The following is a 27,974-nucleotide window of genomic DNA, read 5'->3' as shown; positions in this document are numbered from 1 at the left end:
CTCCATTATCCATAAGTGTAGCCATTTCTTCATCTGTAGCATGAAGTTTTCTGCAAAATCTACTACAAACACAACCAATCTTCAGGGAACCAAAGCAAACACTCTCTAAATTTCTACACCTACTATTTGTAAACAAAATTATTCTTTCTAAACTTTCCCAAATGATCCCTAAATAGTATAAACAGTTCCCTACACTACATCTCCTTCATTGATAGAACTTTTATTTTCTTCTTCCACGTATCTGTACAATCAACTTAAACATCCTCACATATCTTCATTGTTACCATATGTGCACTATATGATTTCTGTGTTGGGAATACATGCAACTTTTGTGAAGGTCCACATGATGTATCATTACCAATCAAACACTTCCATACAAAAAGCCTAGAACCACTATCCTTGGGGCATAAAATAGATTCCCAAAGTCATGTAATACTGAAGAAAGTTTTTGTATGAGAGTTGCATTTCTAAAGTAAGGTATTAACTTCTCAAAGACCCTTTGTTGGATTTGCACATTTGGAAGGTGATATTGTTGAAAACTTAATACTAGCTCTCTTGGGTAGCAATCTAGAAGTAGCACAATGGTATCAAGCTAATAACAGAAAGTTAGCTCTCTTAGGTGGGAAACCACTAACTAGCAACATGGAAGTGGGAGACTAGTATCAAGTTGGTGACCAAATAGCAGCTCCAAATTTGCAAATCGGGTAGCACATTGGTAAAACAAATTGTTAATAAGAGTAGAAAATTGTAGTATACTAAAAGTAGTAGATTGGTATCAAGTAAGAAAGAAATCTACCTACATTAAATATAGACAATTAGTAAAGCTTTTAAAAAATTCCAAACAAATTGATTGCTGAAAAAATAGTAATGCTCTCTTGGGTGGCAAATTGGAAGTGGTAGAGTAGCTTCATATTGATAACAAAATCTTAGCTCTTTTAGGTAGCACACTGGTAGTAGAGTAGAATTGGAAGACTAGAAGTGGTAGATTGATATCAAGTTGAAAATCCAATGATAGCTCCAAAACATAGTGGTAAGAGACTAGTATCATACCAAAATGAATAGACTTATAGCATACCAAAACTAGTTGACCAGTATCAAGTTGAGAATAAAATAGTAGCTCCCATGCTACCAATCTAGTAGGACACTAGTAGCACTAGTAGTAGCCTAAAAGTAGCAAACTATATCAAGTTGAGAACAAAATGGAAACTCCCATATTGCCAATTGGGTAGGATAGTGGTAGTATAGTATGTGTTTGGTGCGGCAACTTAAGCAAGTCCCACAACCATGTGATTTGTGACATGGTAGTAGAGCGATGCCACTGAGAAAGGCTAGTTTTGAAGGCTAAAGTGAAGGAGAAGAAGCAAGGATTTGAGCAAGCAAGTAATAGGTAAGAAGCTCTTCCATTCTTCCACTCTCTCTTAGTGTTAGTGCATGTCGAGGTATCAGAAGCAAGGCAGAGTGAAAATCTTAGATTGCTGTGAGATTTGGTGTGCAAGCAGAGCACTGTATATTTTGTAAATAAGTGCTTTAGGGATTGCTTGTTACTTTTTTGGCCATTTGAGACCGTTCTTTCGGGGTCCATTTTAAATCCACAAGGTCGCGAATAATAGTTTTAGGGTATACTACGATTTCAATTGTATTAACCGAAAGTCTGTGCATAGGTTACTGATTTCAAATCTGTACATTCTAGGGTATCAGTGAGAAAGCAAACATAAGTTTTATCTACAAACAACTTGCAGAATACATATACTATTGAGCAATTAGTGAAAAAGGTTGCTTGCTATATTGCTGTATACTTGTTTTGAAAGGTTGTAGAAGACTTGCTTTGCTATTTTATAACAATTTTGTGAAAATGGCAAAGAACAACAAAAACTCTATCATTGAGAAGCTGAATAAGAATAACTACCCATCATGGAAGTTTTGTGCAATGAACTTCTTTATTGAAAAATACCTCTTTGGGTTTGTTTCAGGTGAAAAAAAGGAGCCACAACTAAGTGACTTTGTGATTGCAGATGAATTAAAGGCATGAAAATAATGGAATGCAAAAGACAAAAAGGTGATGTATTGGCTATCTACAAATCATTGTACTGGGGCATATTAGAAATGTAGAAAGTTCACCTACATCATGAACCGCATAAATAAATATATTTTTTGTGATAAAGGCATTGAAAATTCAGCTTAAATAAGAGCTAAATACTTTGAAGACATGAAACATTGTGTTAATGAGTATATTTTGAAGGTGAGAAGTATTGCAGATGCTTTGGCAACAATTGATATAATGGCTAATGATGATGATTTTGTATTATCTACTTTTGGTGGTCTTAATAATGAAAGAGGCTTAGAAATCATTTATTTCTTCTATGTATATACATAAGCCATTTTCAAATTTTGATGAGTTGGTCTCTCTTATGATAACTAAAGAGATCAACATGTAGGGTGAATCATTTGAAAGAAGTGGTGAATAGGTCCAATCATTTTACTTAAGTTTAGGAAGGGGATGTGGCAAATTCTCTTCAAGAGCCCATGGTATGAGATGTGGTGGTGATAACTAGCAAAACATGTTAAATCAATAGTTTAGTGAAATGCAAGTTTCAAGAGGCCATGAAAACTTTAAAGGTAGGGGAGCTCTAGAGGAAGAGGTGGATGTCAGAATAGAGATTTTAGCATTGTTTGTCAATATGGTAGTAAAACATGTCATATTACAGCCCATTGTTATGCTAAGAGGGATGATATCTACAATGATATATTGGAGTAAGAAAACTATGCATATCTTCACAATAGAATGAAGACAAAAATGAGTTTATGTTTGTTATGTAATATATAATGAATGTTATTACAAGAAAAGGGACACATGATAATGTATAGTATGTTGATTCATATGCATCTAATCATATGGCTAGACATGTTGAATGGTTTAAAGAGATACAAGATTTATAAAATCCATGTTATGTGTGGACAGGTGATGATTCATACCACCCAATTTCACACATTGAAAAAGTTCCCTTGTCCTTGTTGATGATCAAACAAAGAGTCTATCAGATGTATTATATGTGCCATCCATCACAAAGAATTTATTGTCTGTTGGTCAAATGGTAGAGCAAGAGTTGAAGTTTCAATTTAATACAAAAGGTGAAATTTGAAAGATTTTAATGATAAATGTAAGTTGGTCACAAAATGAAGTAGAGTCAGCCACATGTTCACTTTAAATACTAGAATTCTTGCTATGAATATTTCTACGTAGGCTAAAGGCAAAGAAGTGGTTGTAGACATTGAAATATGGCATAAACGACATGCAAATGTACAAAGGCTGAAATTAATATAGTCTAAAGAGTTGGTTACAAGATTGCCTGTTTTAGAGTTGCAGAATTTCATAAAGTGTATGAAGCATGCCACTTTGGTAAACAAGCAAAACAACCTTTTTTGCATGATAGAGATGTGAGCAAGAATATACTTGATGTTGTGCCTATAGATATTTGGGGGTCTACATAGAATATATCTCTTGATGGCAACAAATATTTTATCATGCTCATTGATGATTGTTCAAGAAAGCTGGAGATATATTTCATAAAGGAAAAGAGTGATCTATTTGAGCACTTCAAAACTTTTAGGGCTGATGTTGAGACAAAAAAATGCTTGAAAGTTAAGTGCTTGAGGTTAGATGGAGAAGGAAAGTAGCTTCTCTAATGAGTTCACTAACTTCTTAAGATCTCATGGGATAAAGAGACAATTTACTTATTAATAGTATATCCCACAACAAAATGGGTTGCAAAAAGAAAAAATATGCATATGGTAGAAGTTGCACGCATGTTGATGGATTGTTAATCCTAATGGAAGATGGAAAAAAGAAAATTCAAAAATATGGAATAATGCAGAAAAAGAAATCTAGGTAAGGAATAAAAGAGGAAATTCCAAAAGCTCAAGGGCGACCGCAAAGGTCAAGTCGAAGGTAAATGTGAATTTTAAAATGCAAAGGCTCTACTAAAATTTTGTAAAAGAGTGCCATGCTTCCTCCTATGCGAATTGTAAAACATAGATGGGCATATATGAAGGGATAAGGTAACTAGAAGGGAATAGGAAAAGAGGACCTTGGCAAGATGCCTGATCATGTAAAAAGAGGATGGGCACCCAAGGGATTGAGGGCTAGTATATAAACTCAAAAAGTGAATGAGAAGCTCATTCTTTGGTGTGTGGCTAAAGTGGTCTCTTCTTCTCTCCTTCTTGCTTGTGTGTGCTTGAGAGAGGGAGAGTGAGAGTGTGAGGGAGTGAGTGTGTGAGGGTGAGGGACCATGGTGGAGAAGCTCTCCATCATCTCCTCTCTTCCTCTTCTCTTCCTCTTCTCTTCTCTTCTCTTGCACGTGATTATAGAGGATGGAGCTCAAAGGAGGAGGCTTGAGGTTGCTTGAGCTCGCATCTTGAATCCTAGAGCTATCGGTTTGCTTGAGGGAGGAGGCTACTCATTCGGGCATCAAGGTAAGCTCACTACACCCCCGTAGGATTAAAGGTGAGTTGGCTAGGTGAGAGATAGCCATTTGTGCTTACTTGAATATTCTCGAAGCAATAAGTGGTTCGTGGATCTTGGTGGATGAGTGTGAGCCCCCACTTCATTTTGAATCCATTATCGGGATCAACAAATTCAAGCTTAAGCACTTGCGCTCTTCAAATCAAACGTCAAAGTAGGGTTTTCGGTGCTTGATATAGGTAGGAGATTTGGGGTTTTAATCTTCAAAACAGGTAAGTATTTTGGGTTTTTGATGAGTAGATAGGTAGGTAAATCATTTCAAGATTTAGGTTTGGATTTTTGTTGCATTTAGAGTAGGATAGGATCAAGAAATTGAAGCAAATCGCTTTAGGATTGCTGTTGTAGAATAGGCAGGCCTAAACAAGGCACAAACAAGAGAAAAATGGGAAAAATGAGTGCTTGAATGTGTTGATGTCACTAGGGGAGAGATTAAAGACATCAAGGTTGAGTGGGGCAAGGCTTTAAGAGCCTAGAGAGCAAGGGTGAAGCTCATTTTCACCTACAAGAGAGAGAGAGAGAGAGAGAGAGAGAGAGAGAGAGAGAGAGAGAGAGAGAGAGAGAGAGAGAGAGAGAGAGAGAGAGAGAGAGAGAGAGAGAGAGCGAGAGAGCTCCTGATGGATCGATCATCTTCCACATGCATTTTTCGTGCATACCATGTATATATAAACCTTGCCCCTTGTCTATTCTTGCTTTTTGGACGTTGTGTGGCCTATCGTGCCCAAAATCATTGCCATCGATTCGATTTTTGTATTGATTGGAACCACAGCCATTGGAATTAGAGTTGCCTAGGGATCCAAGAGCCAATAAAAAATCCATGTAGTTGCGAAGCAGTTAGATAAATACTAGTTGGACAATGACCCTTATAGCTTCATGGAGCAAATTGAGCAAGTTTGCGAGGCTAATGGCCTCACCAATCTCAATTAGCGCTCGCAAGATTTCAGCCTATGCCTAGGCAACAAGGGTAGGATGTGGTACACAAGCCTAGATGCTGCCGAGTGCAAAAACTTCAACAACCTCAAGAGTCTCTTCATTAGAAGGTTCTCTGAGGCTTAGTACTCCAATAATCTCATAGTGTGGCTGATGAATGTTAAGCAGAAGGACGAAGAAGACATCAGGACTACGTTACCCACATGCAGAGTCTCTTTAAGAGAATCTTGACTAATGAATGACCCACTAAGAGAGTAGTGTCCATAATCTTCATTAATGGAATTCGTAGCGAGGAACTCTACAAGGCCTTGGCAGGCAACTCGAGCTTACAAAGAGATGCACTAACTAGGGTCTTCGAAGAGGCCATATGAGTGGATGACCAGCTCGAGGATAGGAGATCCAGGAGCTCGAATCAAGACAGGGCCAACTCTAGAATCTCAGAAAGGGCAACTGCATCTAGGGAACAATCAGTTCTAGACACTTAGAATAAGGGAAAAAGCATTGACCAAGGTCAAGAGCTTGTGGAGATGAAAATGGAGCTAGTGAGAGTACAAGAGATGATGAGAAGACATATGCCCCCACATGTCCAATGTATGTATTGTGGCGAAAACCACCTTTCGACTGAGTGTCAGGACCCTAGGTCTCAACCATGTGCCAATTGCAGTAGGTTTGGTCATGATGCCATGCCTTACTATGTGCTACCAAGGAGACTTCCATACTCGTAGCCTTATAAATAGGAATACCTAGGGAATAGGCCTTCGAATTTCTTGGGGAGAGGAGCCCCATTGACTCTTCCAGCACCAAATGACGTGAAACTAGCCATTCCTAGGATGGAGATCAATCCAACAGGCATACCTAGGCCACATGGACCTTTCGTAATCTATCCATCGAGCAACACTCTGGTCCGCTATGTGGAAGAGCTGAATGATGAGGAGCCTTAGGTAAACCCTTATGCCTCATACGATGAAGAGGGAAATCCAGTTCTCATGGATTATTGACCAGTGCCGGTGATGGTGTTAGGAAGAGGAAGAGGCAAAGGCTTAGGAGGGCAGACCCAAGAGTTGATTTCATGTCGGACTTGCAGTCACTCGGGACACATCTCTTCATGCTAGCTCGAGAGAGAGCAAGGCAATTGAGATAATGTTGACCTCAGATGTGTAGAGTGTGGAGGCACTCACCTCTTTGGTGATTTCCCTAAACAAACACCACCCTCTAGTTTGACAATCATACCTTTAGTACCATTGGGGCTATTCAGAGTCAAGACACTCAACAAAGAGGCCACACGTATCCCGTTGCATGTTATGCCTCAAGCACAGACAAAGCAAGCCAACATATCATTGCCAGGGTCTAGTAACCTAGATGCAGCCTCCTCGATAAGGAAGAAAAGTCATAGGCGAAGGAAGAAGAAAATCAATAAGAAGTTCACACTTAAAATTGAAAGCATAATGACACTACCTGTTGGAAAGAAAGCCATGGATGTAGAGGCAGAGACATCCACTCCAAAGGATGTTGAGAAAGGGAGTACTAAGGTAGGGGAGTACCCCAATCCGACCAAGGAGACACCAACTCAAAGCCATAAAAACAGTAAAGAACTGGGTGAGAGAAGCCTAGGAATACCTAAAGGATGCTGAGCCCATCTTGGAGGACAAGTTTGATGACCTCTCTAGCATAAGCATGCCAGTCTCTCCCACCCGATCGAGAAATGAATCTGCACCTTAATGCCACGAGTCAACAAACTAGTCAAGGCCATTGGCCAAGGAGTGCAGAATTAGGAGAGAAGCAAGCAACTAACAATCTTTTAATAATGCTAGTGGCCACCCCTATAAATCTGAGCTTAGGAGACCTGCTTAGGCAGCATCCGATGCTATGGCAAGAGTTAAAGTAGTGGGTAGAAGGATCATTAGAGAAAATGGTAGCTGACTTGAAAGACCACGACATAGTAACACATATATCAAGCACGAGACTACACTCAATGCCCAAGTCCTTGCACATTAATGCCTTCTAGGAAGGCACAGAGATGCACATAGTCTTGCCAACCCTATTTCTAGGTGATACTATGAGGAAAGGGATTGTAGACATGGGGACATGAGTTAGTGTGCTTAGCCATGCAGTGCTCGAGGCTTGGGGTAACCCAGCTATCGAGAATGCTAGGTTCAATGTCAATTGGCCAATGGAACAAAAGTAAGGCCATTTGAAGTGTTGAAAAATTGGCCATTGAAGATTCTAGGAGTCTAGTTCTCTGTAGACTTCATAATCATGAAAGCAGTGGACCACAGCATCTTGTTAGGCCGACCCTGGATGGGTAATGCATGAGTCATAGAAGACTGGGGCAACAGTCTGATCTTCTTAGGTAATTGAACAGAAGCAACAAGAGTGGAGATGGATACTTGGAAGACTATACCAGTCGACCTAGACACCATCTCAACCATGGTGAAGGGTGATGCTCAGATTAAAAAATCTTACGGGCCGTTGACCAACTATATCCCTTGCACTAAGAATGAGTGATGTTGGATGCATGTGCTAGCCACAATCGATTTGCCATTCTCAGACAATGAGGAGTATGAACAAGTTGCCAAGGCAGTTTGTGAGCCCAAGACCAAACCCTTAGTACCGGATTGTATGATGGCTAGAAGCTCTCATAGACAACCCACCCCTATTGCATTCCACGTCTCGAACAACAAACGAGAGCTCCATGAAATCTTAGAGTGCTTGACAGACAAATTAGCTAGCAATCCAATCACAAATCTTAAACCACTCAAGGATCTCTCGGATGAACCCAAGTGGCGATGGACCAAGATGCATGATCTAAACTTGATGTGCAATTGGGCCTTCATTACCAATGATAAGGAAATGTAGTATCAAGCCCTAGGGAATGACGAGTAGTTAGATGATAATGACTCAAATGATGAGTACAAGGATTGTTGTTCCTTCAATGACAAGAGCAAAGGAGAGATCAAGACAATAGAGTATGACACTGAGGGACACATGATTGAACAAATAAGGATAGAATCTAAACAAAAAAAGAGGAACGTCTTCAGAATCAAGAAACAAGTCATGTCTAGGGATTGCGATCGCACATGGTTGGAGCACATAGGAGCGATCAATTATGAACAAGCAGGCCTTGCCGAAAACCAAGTGCCATACCACTATTTAAAATGGAATCACCATTCGAGCTACGACCTCCATGAGGGATCTTGACATACCCCGACCACTTAAGACAAAACATGCCAAGGGAGACCTATCGGTCACCTAAGGTGCCAAAGTTCAAAGGATGAAATAATGAGATAGCCTCAGGAACTACAAGTTGAGGAGCAAAGAAATATGTAAGACCTACCTAAATGATTCACAAAATTTAAGAAAGGAAATAGGGTAGTGATCTTGCTAGGAGCCAAACAACAAGGGCAAGCAAGTGAGCCGATGGAAGAACATGCCAAAGTGAAGGAGGTCAATCTAGCTAAGGAAGGGAAAATGCCCCAACTTGTGTTCATAGTCAATGACTTGAGAGAGCAAGAAGAAGCAAGTCTCATTGCTCTCCTACAATAGTATATATAAGTGTTCACTTGGTCCCTTGAACGAGTTGAAAGGGGAAGATTCGAGTGTGGTGACTCATAACATCCCCATGACACCTGATGCAAGGCCAGCCAAGTAATGGCCATATCCTATGAATCCCAAACACACTCACACTGTCAAAGAGGAAATCGATAAGCTATTGAGGGTAGGCTTCATTTATGAAATTGAGCACACAGATTGGGTTTCACCCATCATGATTGTATTGAAGAAGAATGGAAAGATTAGAGTGTGTGTCAATTATAAGAAGGTTAATGTTACTACAAAGAGAGACAATTATCCGTTGCCGTACATTGAGCATATGCTCGAGAAAGTAGCTGGTAAAGAGGCCTATAGTTTTCTAGATGGCTTCTTAGGGTACAATCAAGTGCAAGTACATCATGATGATAGGCATAAGACCGCATTCGCTACTAAGTAGGGTGTCTTCGCCTACATAGTCATGCCCTTTAGGCTAACAAATGCACCAGCCATGTTTCAATGGCTCATGTATGCTATATTTAAGGACATGCTGAGGTGAGAGTTAGAAGTGTTTGTTGATGACCTGTGTGTGCACTCAAGTTGGAAGGAACACCTAGACAATCTTTAAATGGTGTAGATTATATCATCTGTCATTGAACCCCTTGAAGTGTCTATTCTAGGTGAAGCATGGATGTATCCTAGGGCACATGGTGTCCAAGAACGGCATCACCATCGACTTCTCAAAAGTTAGGATTATTGTCGACCTGCCACCACCAACCGATTACAAGGTAGTTTAGTGCTTCCTAAGCCATACGGGATACTATTGGCGATTTGTGTTGAACTATGCATTGATTGCTAGACCTCTATACAAACTACCAATAATATTCAAATGGAATGAGGAATGCTAACATGCATATGAAGAATTGAAGAAGGCTCTAATCACTGCACTGATCCTAAGAGGCCTAGACTGAGACCATAACCTTCCAAGTTCACATTGACGGCTTGAAGTTTGCCATGGGAGCCGTGTTATGCCAGCCTGGTGAACATAATCTAAACTATCCAGTGAGCTTTCTAGTATCAACTCACGGATACAAAGATAAACTACTCCATGATGGAGAGAGGAGTTAGCCATGGTGTTTGCTATAAAGAAACTTTGACACTATCTTTTGGCTATGCCTTTTACATTTTTTGTTGACCATCAAGCCTTGATTTATCTCATTCACAAACCTTGTGCTACCAGACACATTGCTTGATGATTACTTCTGCTATTAGAATTCGACTACTTTGTGGTTGTATGCAAAGGGAAGCAACACTACATGGCTGACCATATGTCTCGCATATCCACTGGAGAAGCCGCTCGATAGGGCATCACAGACGAGTTGCCAGACATGCATCTATTTAACTTGTCTAGCTTTGCAAGAAAAAACATGATGCTAGTATGGGATATTTGAATGGAACACCCATTGTGCTTGGTGTTATGGACTATCAATTTATGGGAGGAAGCATGGGTTCCGTAGTAGGTGAAAAATTACTCGTTTAGTTGAATATGCTACGAATAGATCCCTATCCGTTGTGGTTGTTTGTGCCTTTGGTGGGGCACACATGCAAGAAGGAACATTGAGTTCAATGCAAATGGCTAAGATATCTTCTGCTCTACCTGAAAGGAAATTTTTTAGAGCCGATTTGACGCCATATTGGGTAGATGACGTACTCAAGATGCAATCTTATTAGTTGATAGTAGTAGGTCAGCTTTATAGGCTAGGACAAGATGGATTGCTGTGTAGATGCGTGTGTGAATATAAGATGCACGACATACTTGCAAAATGTAATATTTCCATGCAATAAAAGTTAGTTGGTTAGTTCGAAAGTTAGTTAGTGGAGCCCCAAGAGAGACACCAAGGAAAAGGGGGATTCTACTGCAAGAAAATCTATATTGTAACATAAACAAGCTTTTGTTTCATTCTTTTGATTACCAAAACAAAGAAAACAACAATTCTTCACACAGCATCATAGTAGATATCTCCCACGGATTTGATAGAATCAACCATAATCTTCAACATCTTCATAGAATCCATTAATAAAACAAAGAACATAAAAGAATACACCATTTTTGAATGGAAATCAATTACATAGTATTCATCTTCAATGTCTTCATAGTTTTCTCTCCCAAACTCTCATATATAGATACACTGTTTTGATAGAATTGGCTATCTCTCTCTCTCTCTCTCTCTCTCTCTCTCTCTCTCTCTCTCTCTCTCTCTCTCTCTCAATAATACATCATCTCCTCACTAGAATACTCAATAATGACTCTCAATAATCCTTCTTAGGTCGTGGATGTGTTGGGTGTAAAGGCACCTCTGCCTAGCCGCCCGTGTATTACTACACTGACAGTCATCGCCACTGCACACTGCAGGTGGCGGGCGCCCGTCACCGTCACTTTATTCTTTATTCTTTTAGTGATAATTTGAATAAAGGAAGTCCCGGTTACACATTGTGACTGTTGGAGTTCCCATTTCTAGTCTCTCCCTTTCTTTCTCTTGCTCTCCCGCCATAGCTCTCGAGTCCAACCTTCGATCCATCGCTCCCTTTCAACTAGTATCAGAGCTTTGCTTTCCGACTCTTGACCTTGGTTCCTGGCATTCTCAGCATCCCATCGACTCCCTACTCGCATTGGGTCTCCTTCTCGGCAGCCATATCCGACTCCTTCGAGCTCCCGTCACTCCCCGGCTTCCCGAACTTCTTCCCGGCCTATTGAGGCACCATCAGGACATTCACATTGAGGTATTGCTTCATTATTTTAGAGTTTTACTTCAGTTCTTAGGTCTCACAGGCTGTAAACAAGTTGTGGGCAGCCATAGCTCACACCTCTTGGAGCTTCCTTCACCTGGATCTTGCTTCCAGCCTATCAAGGCTTGCTGAGGCTTGGTGTAGGCCTTCTTTGGCCCTCATTTGTGCCCCCTTTGGGCCCCATTGATGATATGTGGGATAACAGACCCCCCCAGCCAGCTCACATTTTTTTTGCACCTATTTCAAATGTGGCCCAAAAATCACTCTTTTTGTCATATCTCAGGCATTCAGAAACCGATTCAAGCAAGGTAAGAGTCTAAGTTGGGGTTTTAGCATGCTTAAGATGCGATGGTGATGTTCAATTTGCCAAATTCTGATGACAGAATCTTTTGCAGTAGATTTTAGGTCTGAGATAGCATGTATTTGTATGCCTATGCTTGTTTGGACATGACTACATAACCGGTTTGATGCCTATTGCATCCCGATTGATTGGGGGATTGAAGCTACATGTAATGCTATGATTTTGGCCTGATTTTGGGGCTGGAAATACACAGTTTATAATAGTAAATGCATGCTGAATACTCTTGGACTGAAGCTATCTTTCATGCTTTTATATATGCCTATTGGTTTTGGATGTATGCCTTGGGTTATGCTATGATGTATTGATCATTGAGGGATGACTTTGAGCTTGTCATTGAATCCAGATGCTTTTGGAAGCTTCAACTTATTTCAGCCTACACTTATTGACATTGGTATATGCTTTGACAGTGATGCTTCTTGGGTTTATGCATACTCGTTGCCTACGGCTTGATGCTTATGTCACGTTTGATTACCCTATGCATATGTTGAGCTTGAGTGCTCATTGAAGCTCCACCTTGGATGCATTTTGGATTATCTAGAGTAGTCTTGGATGTTACTTGGCTACTTCCTACATGTTCGGGATGTACTATTGGTGTATTGTCTTGGACTTATGTCATTGGCACTGTGTCTTGCCTTGGCTTGAGCTCTTGAGCTCGTACATACGACTTTTGTGCCAGTGGGAGCATTCTTGAATGCTTATCAGACATTGAGTAGGCGGTTATGCATTGAGCCGTTACATGCCATTGAGCAGACACTTGAGACTTTGGGACTTCTTACCTTTTGGGATGATACATCATATGTCTTGGTTCACTATATGCTTATGAGCTAAGTCTCAGTTTTGGATCCGTATCTTTGTGAATTGACACCTACTTGTGTCAAGTTTTGGTAGTGGCAGGAACACTTTGCCCCGTTGACTAGGGGGTGTGCCTACTCATTGGTAGATGTTTGTATGACATACTTGGGTGTTGGATTCATGCTTATCGACCGTCATATGCTTATGCTATGCCCGCATGTTAACCCCAAGTCAAGATGGCAAAAAATGGAGGAAAATCAAAGGAAGATGGAAAAAGAGCAAAGATATGTAAGCGGCCTTTAAAGATGAATCGGGGCAAAAAACGCAACCTTAAAAGAAAAAGATACCTCAAAAAACTTAGAAAATTCTTGTAAAAGAGCGCCAAGCTCCCTCCTGTGCCCATTGTAAAATATTAGACGGGTGTAGGCTAGAGGCACGAGGCTAAAAGAGGAAAATGGAACAAGGACCTTGCCACAATGGCCGGTCATGTAAAAAAGGGATGGGTGCCCATGGGATTTTAGGGTTTGTATATATAAAGTTCAAAAAGTGAATAAGAGATCATTCTTTGGTGTGTGGCAAAAGGAGTCATCTTCTTCTTCTCTCCTTCTCACCTTCTTGCTTGTGTGTGCTCTTGAGAGAGGGAGTGAGTGTGTGTGAGAGTGAGGGATCAAGAGGGTGAAGCTCTTCACCATCTCCTCTTCTTCTTCTTCTCTTCCCTTCTCTCTTCTTGCACGTGCAGCTATGGAGGATGGAGCTTGGAGGTGGAGGAGGCTTGAGGATGCTTGAGCTAGCATCTAGGATCGTGGAGCTACCGGTGTGTGGAAGAGAGGAGGCAACTCATATCGGCACTAAGGTAAGCTCACTACACTCGTAGGATCGACGGCATGTCGACTAGGTGAGAGATAGCCATTAGAGCTCGCTTGAAACGCTTGAAACAATAAGCAATCCGTGGGTCTTGGCGGTTGAACGAAAGCTTCCACATTTTGGTTCCGTTTGCCAGGACAACAGATTCAAGCTTGAGAACTTGCACGCCTCATATCGAGCATCGAAGTAAGGGATTCATCCCCAAACCAGAGCTTCAGATAAGTAGGAAGTTGGGTGTTTTTGATCTTCAAAACAAGTAAGTATTTTGGGTTATTTTGTTTGTTTGATGATTAGGAAACATGGAGAAATCAGTTCAGTATTTTGCTTTTGATTCGTGTTGCATTTAGAGTAGGATAGGAATAGGAAATCGCACGGAGAAGGGTAGGGTTTACTGTTGCAAAACAAGGCAAAAAATTATGCAAAAATGGCAAAAAGCTCGCTTACGATGCTTAAGATTGGTAAGTGAGTGATTGGGGGCGTCAACACCATACCCGGGAAGGGGTATAAGAGCCAAGAGGCCAAGGAAGCACTCATTTGCAACATTTCAGAGAGAGAGAGAGAGAGAGAGAGAGAGAGAGAGAGAGAGAGAGAGAGAGAGAGAGAGAGAGAGAGAGAGAGAGAGAGAGAGAGAGAGAGAGAGAGAGAGAGAGAGCTATCGGCCGATTCGATTTGTTCGCACCAACGACGAGCCCGTCACTCCATCTAGGTATATGAATCCCTTCTTTTACTCCCTTAGGTAGGATCTAGAGGGTTATGCCTGGTATGATTGAGTGAAGCACGAGAAACGATCGAAATCGAGTTTGCATTGTTTACGTGCACTGCGCTCAGCCCGTTCGAGTGGCCACTCCGAGTCCCAGAATCGGCCCTCGGCCCCTCGCCATTCGGCCCATCCGACCAAAACCCTAATCGGCCCGTCTGAGTCTATAATTCAGACCGTGGACAAATTTGGCCCTCAGCCCGTCCGAGTGACTCCGTTCAAGTGACTCCGTTCGAGTGACTCCATCCGAGTGACTCTGTCCGAGTCCACCCTGTCCAAGTCTCGGATTCGGCCCTCGGCCCATGCGCCTCGGCCCTTCTGAGTAACCCACTCGGACCCTGCAATTCGGACCAGTTGGGCTGAGTGTAGATTTTTACCAGATTTTTAGAAATTTGACTTGACCCGGCTAGGACTCAGCAGCTCAAATTGTTAAAGGTCCATAGAGCACTCAGAACTTGATTCTGGCACACGGAATAAGCAAAATCGTAGGGCGCCGCTGCTTAGCAGCTAGAAGTGGACAGTTGTGAGACTCGGAGGCTTAGACGCAACCCGTTGAGCTGTAAGGCCTGATTGAACAAAAAACGAATGAGGCAACATCTTAGGGAAACCCTAAACCCTGAGAAGACAGCTAGGAAGTTGACGGAACAAGCCTATTCGGTCCAAAACAATGCGAGAGTGTGTAAGACGACTAGGAAGTGGTTGCTGCACTCATCTTGAATTTTTGCCCTTGAAGTACACTTAAGGAAACTGAAAGCCTGATTGAGCACAAGTGCACAAGGAAAGACACATTGAGTGGCCATAAATTGAGGATTGTATTAAATAACTGAAGGAACTCACCCAGATAAACCACTCAAGGAACCCACCAATAGGAGAGAACCCAATAGATAGACAATCCATCAATGCGTAGAAGTAGGACCAAGCAAAGGATGCCGACGAAGTGGATTTGATGAGCCTACTGAACCTGATCGATAGCTTGGTGGAGGACGACAACTCAACAATGGTAGAAGAAAGTCCAGATCGCAGCTATAGTGAGGAATTCGACTTAGGATCCTTTCTAGATTCAGTTCAGCAACAACTGGTCAGTAGTTACAATGCTCATGCTCGGTACGAGCATCAGGGTAGGACGGCGGATGCTATCATTGCAGATCTAGAAGAGGAGAGGAAGCTGGCCCACAAAGCGTTGCAAAGCATGACTAAGTACAATAGGGATTAGCAGGCTAGGAGCCAAAGGCAAGGCATGGAGTTGTGAGAGGTGCAGCGGGTATTGAACTTGGCTGGCAAGAATCGAACGGACCATGAGAGGGCACTAGAAGGAGACTTAACGGTGAGCGAGCTTCTCATAAAGCGATTGCTCGATAACACGGCTGCAGAGCAAAGTGCCACGGCTCTAGTGACATCGCTACTTGCAGGATTAGGAGCAAACCAGGGCTCAAAGAACCAAGCTAAAATCCATATTGTTGCCAAGCAACACGATAAGTACGATCCCTACAGCTTTGTTGAGCAGTTCGAGCAAGTTTGCAAAGCCAATGGCCTCAACGATCTGACTCAATACTCTCAAGCGTTTGGGCTTTTCTTGGGCGACAAGGGTAGGATGTGGTATACGAGCTTAGAGAATGCAGAGTGAGCCAACTTCGATGGCCTCAAGGATCTCTTCATTAAGAGATTGGCCGAGCCTGGATACTCCGATAATCTACTAGTACGCTTGATGAACGTCAATCAGAAAGAGAAGGAGGACATTCGTGATTACGTGACCCACGTACGGAGTCTCTTTAAGAGAATCCCTACTGGAGAGTGACCGACTGAAAGAGCAGTGTCAACTGTATTCATTAGTGGGATTCAGAACGAGGAACTATACAAGGCTTTGGCAGGCAACTCGAGCTTGCAGCGAGATGCGCTAGCCAGGGTCTTTGAGGAGGCCATCCAAGTTGACGATCAGCTGAAGGAGCGGAGCTCCAGAAGTGCGAGCCTAGAGGAGACCAACTCACAAAGCTCAGAGAGAGCGTTAGCCTCGAGTGAGCGATCAGCCCCATCATCCCAAGATAAGGAAAAAACCACTGAAACGAGCCAAGACTTAGCTGACGTTAGAATGGAACTAGCCAAGTTGCAAGATATGTTGAGACGATCAACACGCCCACACATCCAATGAGTGTACTGTGGCGGAAACCACTTGCCAGTCGAGTGTCAAGACCCTAGGTCATGACCTTGTGCTAATTGCGATAGGTTCGGTCATGACGTCGCACATTGTAGACTACCAAGGAGACTTCCATACTCACAATCATACGTCCAGCCTTACCTAGCGAGTAGGCCGGAGCCATTTTTCTGAAGGGGAGCCCCATTGGCCCTCCCTGCACCTAACGACATGAAGCCGGTCGTTCCTAGGATGGAAATAAATCCTACAGGAATTCCTAGGCCGCCTGGTCCTTACATAACCCACCCACCGAGTGATGCTCCTGTCTACTATTTGGAAGAACCAAATGAGGAGGAAGCTTACATATGCCCTTACGTTTCGCATGACGTCGAGGGCAACACTGTCCTCATGGACTATCGCCCCATCTCGGTGATGGTGTTAGGAAGAGGATGAGGTAAAGGCCTAGGAGGGCAAATGCAAGATCCAATCACCTGTTGGGCTTGTGGCCACCCAGGTCATGTCTCATCGCGCTGCCCTGATAGGGAGCAGCAAAACAGAGATAAGGCTAACCAAAGGCGTGTTGAGTGCGGAATCACCCATCTCTTCTTCGACTGCCCAAGGCGAAAACCGTCATCTAGCTCAGCCAACGAACCATCGGTCCCATTGGGATTGTTCGGTGTCGAGAACCACGATGGGGAGGCCACGCCTATCCCCTTGCGGGTCATGACCCGTGCCCAAACAAAGCAGGTTGGCATCTCTCTGCCAGGACCTAGCAATCTTGATGCAGCCTCGATAGGGAATAAGAGCCGTAGATGGTGGAAGAGGAAGTCAGAAGATAAAATCGCACTAAAAACGGAGAGTGTTACAACTCTGCCCGCTGGAAAGAAGGTCTCTGACGTAGAAGCAGAGACGTCAGCCCCTAAGACGGCCGAAAAGGGAAGCACTAAGGTAGGGGAATACCCGCACCTGAAGTGACAATTAGAGGCCATAGAAAAGGTGAGAGAATGGGTGAGGGAAGCCCAAGAACACCTAAAAGATGCTGAGCCCATCATAGAGGATGGGATCGATGATCTCTCCAGCATAAGTACGCCAACCTCGCTCCTACAACCAAAGTCAAGAGAAAAACTACACCACAAGCGGTACTGCTAAGGCCAAGCCTCGGCGCTGCTATAGGGCCACGGTTTAGTTACGGCCACTGGCCAGGACAATCTAGGTTAGTAGAGAGACGAACACCCAACGATCTCCTAACCACACTAGTGACTACCCCTATAACACTTAGCCTGGGAGATCTGCTTAGGCAGCACCCCACCCTATGGCAGGATCTTAAGCAGTGGATTGAAGGGTCACAAGAGTAGGTCACGACAGACCCTCATGACCATGAGGTAGAAACGCAAATACCGAGTTTGACACTGTACTCTACGCCTAAATCCTTGCACGTCAATGCCTTTTGGGAAGGCTCCGAGATGCATGCAGTCTTACCGGTCTTAGCCCTAGGCGATACAACGAGGAAGGGAATCGTAGACATGGGGGCCGGGGTTAGTGTGCTTAGCCACATAGTGCTTTAGACTTGGGAAAACCCACCTGTTGAGACTGCTAGGTTTAATGTCACACTAGCAAACGGTATGAGAGTTAAGCCATTCAGGGTGCTTAAGAATTGGCCAGTGAAGATCGCAGGTGTCCAGTTCTCCGTTGACTTTATAGTCACGAAGGGAGTGGACTACGACATCCTATTAGGCCGCCCCTGGATGCGCAATGCTAGGGTCATCGAAGATTGGGGTAACAGCTTAATCTTTCTTGGCAATAGGACGGACACTGTGAGAGTAGAGATGGACACCTAGAAGACCTCATCCGTCAACTTAGGTGCCATCTCTGCTATGCTCAAGGGTAATTCTCAGGTCAAGAAGTCCTATGGGCACTTGACCAGGTATATCCCATGCCCAGAGGACGAGCGGGATTGGATGAATGTCCTTGCTACAATCGACTTGCCATTCTCTGATCACGAAGCATATGAGCAAGCCATCAAAACAATCGGCAAGGCTGATGACATACCCTCCGTGCCAGTTTGCATGATGGCAGGAAGCCTTCAAGGGAAGCCGAAGCTAGTCAACTCCCATGTCCCAACCAACAAAAGGGAACTCCATGAGATACTGGAATGTCTATTGGACAAGCTAGCTGGCAATCCAGTTGCAAATCTCAAACCACTCCAAGATCTCTTAGATGAATCCAAGTGGCAATGGACCAGAGTGCATGACTTAAACCTCATGTATAACTGGGCCCTGGTGTGCCTGACCAACGACTAGGGATAGACCGAGTCATAGGAGATGACGAGCAGTCTGATGAAGAAAATTTGAACGACGAATACGAAGACTGTCAGTCCTTCAGTGATGAAAGTGAGGGTGAGGTAGATACCATGGAATACGACACTGAAGGACAAGAAATAGAGAAAATATGAGTAGACTCCAAGCCACAGAGAAAGAGTATCTTCTGGATGGAGCAAGAAGTCATGAGCGTGGAATGTGACCGTGCCTGGTTGGAACACATAGGAGCCATAGACCTTGAGCAAGCGGGACTAGCCCAGCCAAGAATGACATCAATGTTTAGAATTGAATCACCATCTGAACTGCGCCCACCAGGAGAGACCACCTCTTCTAGCGAAGGAAGGGGATTCGACTCTGAATCAGAGGCTAGTTTGGATAGTGATCCAGAGATCCTTAGGCCGCCCACAACCAGACGCACCAAGGAGGACCTACTAGTCCACCTGAGGCGCAGACGATTGAGACAGGAAAAGGAAAAACAACCCAGGAATACTCGAACGGAAGAACAACGAAAACCGCAGGACCTCCCTAAACGATTCACGAAATTCAAAAAGGGGGATATGGTGGTAGTTCTGCTAGGTGCCAAACGTCAATCACAGACAAGCGAACCAATCGAGGGACTAGCCAAGGTCAAAGAGGTGGACCTAGCCCAAGAAGGGGAACCACCCTGACCAGTCTTCATTGTTGATGACTTGACTAATGAAGAAGAAACAAGTCTTGTCGCTCTCTTGTGAGAGTACATAGACGTGTTCGCCTGGTCCTTAGGAGAGCTTAAGGGGGTAGATCCGAGTGTCATGACCCACAACATACCCATGACGCCAGCCGGTCAAGCAGCAACCGTACCCTATGAATCCAAAACATGCTCATGAGAGCAGGATTCATTTATGAAATTGAGTACACAGACTAGGTATTGCCCATAGTCATCGTGATGAAGAAGAATGGAAAAATCTGAGTGTCCGTCAATTACAAGAAGGTAAACGCTGCCACCAAGAGGGACAACAATCCGTTGCCATACACGGAGCACATGCTTGAGAGAGTGGCAGGCAAGGAAGCCTACAGTTTCCTGGATGACTTCTCAGGGTACAACCAGGTGCAAGTGCATCCTGCGGACATGCATAAGACCGCCTTCGCCCACTGAGTGGGGCGTCTTTGCTTACATAGTCATGCCCTTCGGGTTGACTAATGACCCTACCACTTTCCAATGCCTCATGTGCACCATCTTTAAGGGCATGCTTCGCAAGGAGTTAGAAGTCTTTGTCGACAACCTCTGTGTCCACTCGACTTGGATCGAACACTTAGACAAACTCCGAGCAGTCTTTAAGCAGTGTTGTTTATACCGTCTCTCCTTGAACCCTTTAAAGTGCCATTTTTGGGTGAATCATGGATGCATTCTAGGGCACGTGGTGTCGAAGAATGCATTGCCATTGACTTCTCGAAGGTCAGAGTCATTGTTGACCTTCCACCCTCGAGCAACTACAAAGGAGTTCAATGCTTCCTAGGCCATACTGGGTACTACCGGCGGTTTGTACTCAATTATGTGTTGATCGCCAGACCATTGTACAAGCTGCTTATTGTCTTCGAATGGACTGAAGCATGCCAAAGGGCATACAAAGAGTTGAAGAAGGCTCTAACCACAGCACCAATCCTACGAGCCCCAGATTGGACCATCACCTTTCATGTGCATATCAATGCTTCTAAGTTTGCCGCGGGGGCAGTGTTGTGCTAGCCTGGCGAACACAATTTAGACTATCCAGTGAGCTTTGCTAGCAAACAACTCACTAAGATGGAAATGAATTACTCAACGACGGAAAGAGAGGGATTAGCCATGGTATTCGTAGTGAAGAAATTTTGGCATTACCTTTTGGCCACGCCCTTCACCTTCTTTGTGGACCATCAAGCCTTGCTGTATCTAGTAAACAAACCTTGTGCTATAGGATGCATAGCTCGATGGCTCCTTCTGCTTTTAGAGTTCAACTTCTCCGTAGTGGTATGGAAGGGCATTACATGGCTGATCACATGTTGTGCATTTCCACCAGAGAAGCCGCTTGACAAGGTGTTATTGATGAACGGCCCGACGCCCATCTGTTTAACCTCTCTAGCGAGAGAGACCTATTTAAGGCTGATCTAATGCCATATTGGGCAGATGACATAGTCCAAGTGCTTGAGCACGGACTACCTGACCGATCAATAGAAAAAGCCCGGCTTAGGCGATTAATCCTTAAGATCTAGCCCTATCAGCTGATTGCAGGCCAACTCTATAGGCTGGGGCAAGATGGATTGTTGTGTAGATGCATGTGCGAATATGAGATGCACGATATGCTCTCAGAAGCGCACGGCAACATTGCCGAAGGGCACTTTAGCGGAGACACGACAGCACAAAAAGTGTTGCAGTCTCAACTGTGGTGGCCCACGCTTTTCCGCGATGCAGCATGATTCGTCAAACACTGTGACGAGTGCCAGCAGACAAAGGTCCCAATTTGCAAAGATCGAATGGAATTAACCACGGCGACAACCCTTCAAAAAATGGGAAATTGATTTCATTGGACCCATCAGTCCTGTGGCACAGTATTCGCAGGCTAAGTACATCATTGTGGCCACATATTACCTCACTAAGTGGACAGAAGCGCGAGCCACACGAAAAAATGACGCTAGAATGACGGCTAAGTTCTTATGGGAGCAAGTAATCTCACGATTCAGTTGCCCCATCAAACTGGTCAGTGACCAAGGCATGCACTTCATCAATGAAGTGATCGCGCATCTCCTGTCCACCTTTCTCATCATCCATCGCAAATCCTCGCCATACTACCCTCAGGCAAACGGCCAGGCCGAATCAACGAATAAGATTCTTGTCAATGTTCTAACCAAGGTCGTCTTTGCTTCACGCAACGACTGGGACAACAAGTTGATGGTAGCTCTGTGGGCTTACCGAACCGCTTATAAAATGGCTGTCGGTCAAACCTCCTTTAGGCTGACATATGGGACATAAGCGATCCTACCATTAGAGTTCTTCGTTCCTAGCCTGAGAATAGCGCTTCAAGAGCGATGGGAAGGGAAGGAGGCATGGACGCAATGACTAGTTTAGCTCGAACGTCTCTCGGAGACTCGTATTCTTGCCACCCATGCACTGATCTGTGAGAAAGCCCGATGCAAGGGCTGGTTTGACAAGCATGTCAAGCAGCATGAGTTTGAACATGGTGACTTAGTGCTCCTCTACTCGGTTAAAGGGCATAAGCAAAAGATGAAATTTAGAGGTCTTGGACCCTTCAAAGTTTGTGCAGTTAGCCAAACAGGCAACGTTGAACTCGAGACCTTAAATGGTGAAGGAATAGGCTTCTTCAATGGCAGTCATGTCAAGAAGTACTACCCTCCTACACATCCTTTGCATGAACCATCGATGTTAGAACCGCATGTCAAGATACGAGTAGCCATAATCATTGAAATCGACGACGAGAATGAGGAAGCCGTGGAACCCACATACCTTCGTATCACGGTCACGACAAAACAAACATGTGCTTTCATCACCTTGATCGACGAGGGAGCAGACTTCAACGTCCTAACCTACGATCATTGGACTCAACTTGGCCAGCCACAACTTCAACCCACCACTGCAGAATTAAGCCCATATGGGGCTCATTCCTATGCACTACTCAGCAAGTGCAAGGCACCCGTTTCTATCGAGTTTGAGACTGTTCCAATGATTTTTTACGTGTTGCCAAATGCTAAAAACACAAGCACAGAGTCACTGTTGGGGCACATCTTCAAAAAGTAGACCCACTGTAATATTGACTACGCATCGCAGTGCATCCACCTAGCAAGAGGCAACATTCGCATTGTTACAGCTTTCAGGAAGGGTTGCGCAACCTCATCACGGGCCACCTAGCCATCGATAGAAACACCTATAGGCAATTCTAAGGAGGGGGTAGTGTGCGACTGCCACTCCCCGAGTCTCATCGACCGCAACCCATACCCGCCAAAGCTAAGGCCCCACAGCCTCGCCTTCAATGGGTGCCTAAACAACCACAACAGCCGCCTAGAAGTCGACGCTCCTACCCTCATAAGACCAGAAACTCTAAACCTAGGAGGCCCAAACGCAGTTACATGAATAAAAGTGTAATCAATCAAAGATGGGTCCCCAAGGCTCTCTTGCACGCACAAGGATACTATGAGGGCAATGCTTGGCTATGGGTATCTAAGGTCCACATGGCCAGAGGCACCACTCATATGCCAACCTCAAGCTTGATCATCCCAAAAACTGTAGGACCTCAAAACCACAAGCTGCAGAGCTTCCCCGACTTGCAACCATCAAGTTCATCCATGTGTGAACCTACGCGAAGTGCCCAAGCCTGTCGAACCAAGCATCAATCGCCAGTTTAAGCATCATCACAAGCAGGAAAAGATTTGACTTTCCAAATCCATCCTGACAGCAACAGGCCGTCACTCGAGGCCGTTGCTAACCTAGCCTCCATCCTAGCAACCCAATCGCAAGCTCAAGCACACTCACCACCGCAACTTTTCGTTGCCAAAGGTTCAAGTCCTACCAAACCCCAACCACCCGCAAGCCTTAGGCCCTCTTATGAGAGGAAGTTCTCTCTCTCACTAGCAGCTGATTTAGCTGAGGAAACAGGAGATGACATGGTGGATTGCATTAAGCGACTCGACGCTACTTTTGTGTCGCTAGCTTTGAGCTACAATCGCCTCGGATGAATCCTTCGCAGCTAAAGTTCAAATGATGCCTTGTTCTTGGGAAACGTTTGAATTTGCATTTGCAAAAGCCCCTACCTCTGCTGCTAAGTTGCTCAGCGTGATGAGATCTCAAAAGAGCAAGCAATCAAACAATGCCTCATCACGTTGTATGATCAGTGAACCACCTCTGCCCCATCACTGACCAAGAAGTGGCAGAGCTGTCAAAACTTGCTGAGACGAAATCTCAGTTCTTAAGGCATTGGTACACTCTTAGGCTGCAATGGGAAGTTGAAGGATGTCGAGTAATGACCAATGCTAAGTAGCGACGCACGATCAAAACAGTAGAGTACGACTCCACATACGTCGCACCAACATCATATCGAGTGTTAACCACGCTGCGAGGCCGTCCTATAGAAGAACACACACATCAAGGGACACCCCTACCTCAACCGTTTGTTGACCGAAGAGGAGTTACACATCGCTAGCCCAATCAACTCGGGCGATGTCCTCACTGATGTCCTCACATACATCACCCAAGTGGGGATTAAACCCTTCGACCTAGACCGTGAAGCCCATTTGGAATACAACCCCAATTTCTATACTTGGCTCCTTCACAAGTAGCCCCTACACCACCATGTCGAAAGCCCTTCACCTTCTAACCCTCAATCCTAGGGAGGATTCTTCTCAAACTAGAAGGGGAGGGGGTAAGGTGAATCAGATCAGAAGCAATAAATCAAATCAAAGTCAGTGAAGTACATAGACATACATTGTGAAAAACGGATGGGGTAGGAAAAGGGCACAAAAACTTTGAACTAAAAGGCAAAAAGTCAAAGTCTGAAAAGGAATCTGCACTAGACCTTAATGAATTCATTCAAAAGCATAGAGTTTTTTCTTTTTCAGCGATTATTATGTCGTAAGCACTAATGAAAATTACGGTTTATGACAGGAACAAAAAATGTCACAACAGGACCGAGCCCATCGACTCCCCTTTACGGAGGAAGAGAGAACGCGGTACAACATCAACCTAGAGAGCTGCGCCTATAATCAGTTAAAATTCTGAACTATTCACAATTTGGAAGAATTAGTGGCCAAGGAAGAGGCGGCCAGGAGCATCGTGGAAAGCTTCAACCTCAAGAAGTACCTTGAAAGTTTCACACAAGAACCTGAGCACACGAGCTGTGTGGAATTTCTCAGGTCCTATAACCCTGACAGTGAATGCGGCATTGTCAGAATGGGAAGAGGATAGAATGCTAAGCAGGTATTGGTTCGTCTAACCCCCGCCTTGGTGGAGAAGGCACTGGGACTAGAACCAAAGGTGGAAAAGAAGCAAAAGAGGGACGTATATGCCATGCTGGGGATGAGAAAGGAGGACGTGCTTACAAACGATGGCATTAGTATCCAGGACATCCCTAATGCAGAGACCATGCTACAGGCGAAGCTCATACATGCACTCTTTTCCAACCAGCGCTACAATGCGTTGATGCACCAGATCAGCGTACCAATACTGGAAAATGTAGCGGTCCATACCCTGCACGAAGTTGACTGGAACGACTACGTGCATAAGATTATCGACCAGGCAGTTTGAGCACTAGCCTTAGGAAGCATGCCAATAGGAGGAGAATCCCCGATGTCAAAGGCCGCAGAAAGAAAAAGGGCCTCCTCCAAAGCCTCATTCATCACATACGGGGGCATCTTAACGGCGCTTATCTAGGAGGCCGTGAAGGAAGCAGAAGAGGGGGAGGGAGAAACACCCGACCGATCACCTCCCCATCAACACCAGGAGAGGTCTAACAATAGGACGGAGACCGAGAAAGAAGGGGAAGAGCAGAAGAGCAAAAAGTAGGTTAAGGAGACTAAGAAAAAAGCAGCACAGAAGAAAAAGAAACAGGATGAAGGCTGTAGAAAGGAGAGGGAGGACTTGGAGAAAGCGAAACGACAATCCCTCAGGGAGGCAGAGGAGAGAGAAAGGAAGAGGAAGCATGAAGAAGAAGAGACAACGGAGCAAGTCAGGCAGGCTAAAAAGGCGTCCAAGTAAGAGGTTGAAAGGAGAAGAAAAGAAGAGTAGGAGGAAAAAGAAAAACTAGAGGAAGAATCCAAAAAGGCCAAGGAGGAAAGGAAAAGAAGAGTCGCGGAGGAGGACGAGGAGTTAAGAAGAAAAGAGGAGGAGGACCTGGCCGAAGCTACACGCCGGTCCATAGAGCAACAATGCAGGGCAGATGACCCAGAAGCCTGGAATCAGCCCAAAGAAGAGAGGCCTAGCTCTAGCATGTAGGCACCAGAACCTGCGCCCCCTGCAGTTCCAGAAGGAAAAGGCAAAGCACCCTTGCATCCCATCCCCACCCTCATGGCACCCCCCACTGAACCCACTACGCCCACCCCTAGCATCCCCAGCAGCTTGGAAGTGTCCAACCTGGTGGTCTGGATGCAATACTTCATCAGCAAGGAAATGGCCCAAGGGAAAATCACGAAAACTATGACCATGGGACCAAAAAGGCCAGCTGCATGGATGTTGAATCAAGGCAGGACCAAAAGCGTCCGTGCATGGAGGCCTCAACCACCCCCACCCACAGAACAATGACAGCACTAGCTAGTTACGATGAATACGTCACTGAGCTGCTCTCCCAACTGGAGAGAGCGAAGGAGGAAAAAAGGATAGCTGTGGCTAAGTTGATGATAGAAAAAGAGTCAGTGGCTGCTTTCCAATTGGAAAAAACCCACATCATCGCCATGCAGCAACGCCAAATATTCCAACTCAAGCAAGAGTTGAAAGCCAAAGAGGACAGGGAAGAAAGCTACAAGCAGCACTGGAGGACAAGAATCAGGAACTCATGTAGATGCAATGGGAGTACAAGCTCCTCCTGATGCAATATAAGGAACTGAAGTCAAAGTATAAGGAATTGGAGTCAAAGACCGCCACCATTGAGCAGATGATGGAGGAGCTGAACGCCAAGGAAGAGGAGAGGAGCTAAGAGAGGGAGTAACAATGAAAGGAGATCGAGTCTCAGCTATGCCTCGAGAAGAAAGAACAAGACAACATGAGCAAAGAGCTCAGGGCCCAGGAGTAGAAGCTCGTAACCCTAGCTCAAAAGTAGGGGGAGAGCATGGAAGGAATGAGCAAAAGGGCCGAGGAATGGGCTACGCAGAACGAGGCACGGGTGAAGGCACTGGTGCAGTGCCTTGCCTTGGTGGAGAAGGAAAAAATCTTGGCAGAAAGCAAAGCGAATGCTGTCCAGACAGCCTTCACTGCCCAACAATAGGCCTTCCTCAGTACACTGCTGGATACAACTCAACTAGAGGGAACGGAGTCGTTGGAGGTGGTGAAGAAGAAATTAAGCATCGCACCCAGAGCCCTGCATGCGGGGCTACAGATGCCACCCCAACTTGCGGAGGTAAGGCTGGGCCTAGAGGAGCAGCGAAAGTATCTACTACTGGCCGGCCTAGAGGAGCAGATGCCCTCAGCTTTGAAGAAAGAGCACTATAAGAAAACCGGTAGGGGGAGGAAGTCGAACTCGAAATTGACATGAACAGATTTAGAGAAGACATAATCCTGCAGTCCCCCTCACCGCACGAACAGGAACCCGCCAGACATGCCACCCTCAAGGAGCGCCGAAAAAAGTTGGTGGAAGAAGCCAGAAAGAGGCTGTAGGCCAAGCCAGTCGTGCAGCCATCCGCACCCCTTCCACCATGCCCCAAAGACCTCCCAATGCAATTCCACGCAGAACTAGTGGTCTGGGAATGGCAAGAAATGGGAAAGGATCCTTTTCTCCTTCAGTTTCCTTATGCCTGATAGCCTGAGAAGGGTCCTGCCGATCAAAGTGATGGAGGAGGTGATCGCAGGACTGGCAGCAAACTAGGCCAAAGATGGCTGGAGGACAAGGCAAGGACCCCCACTTTGTGGGGCATGGAGGAGGTCGAATTTTGGCAAGACAAAATATACGAAGTGCCACACACGGTGAGGGGCTACGAATGCCAACCCCTCTGGAGGAGGCGAATATGTAATACCAACATGCTTGCTTGGATGGCATTTTGTAACACCCTACCCTACGAACGGAACGACCCCACGTTTATGGCATATCTCCGAAGGGTAGGCGTGGATTTTGTAGCCACCCTCCATGGGAGGCATGACTTCCCCGTCATCTACAATGCCAACGCCACTTCCTTTGAGGACGCTCTACTTTTTGATCTAGGAAGCCTGCCCGCCTCCATGATGTGTTTCCTTGCTGAGTTCTCCTCCTGTCCAGATCCCGCATTCATAACCACATGTAATTACCTTAGGCTCCTTAAACTCCTACTTAAGCAAGATCCGGCACTGCAAG

Source organism: Lygodium microphyllum, chromosome 27, assembly GCF_053477565.2.
Source record: "Lygodium microphyllum isolate KBCC chromosome 27, Lygodium_microphyllum_v1.1.10, whole genome shotgun sequence".
Taxonomy (NCBI): Eukaryota; Viridiplantae; Streptophyta; class Polypodiopsida; order Schizaeales; family Lygodiaceae; genus Lygodium; species Lygodium microphyllum.
This window is presented reverse-complemented; position numbering follows the sequence as displayed.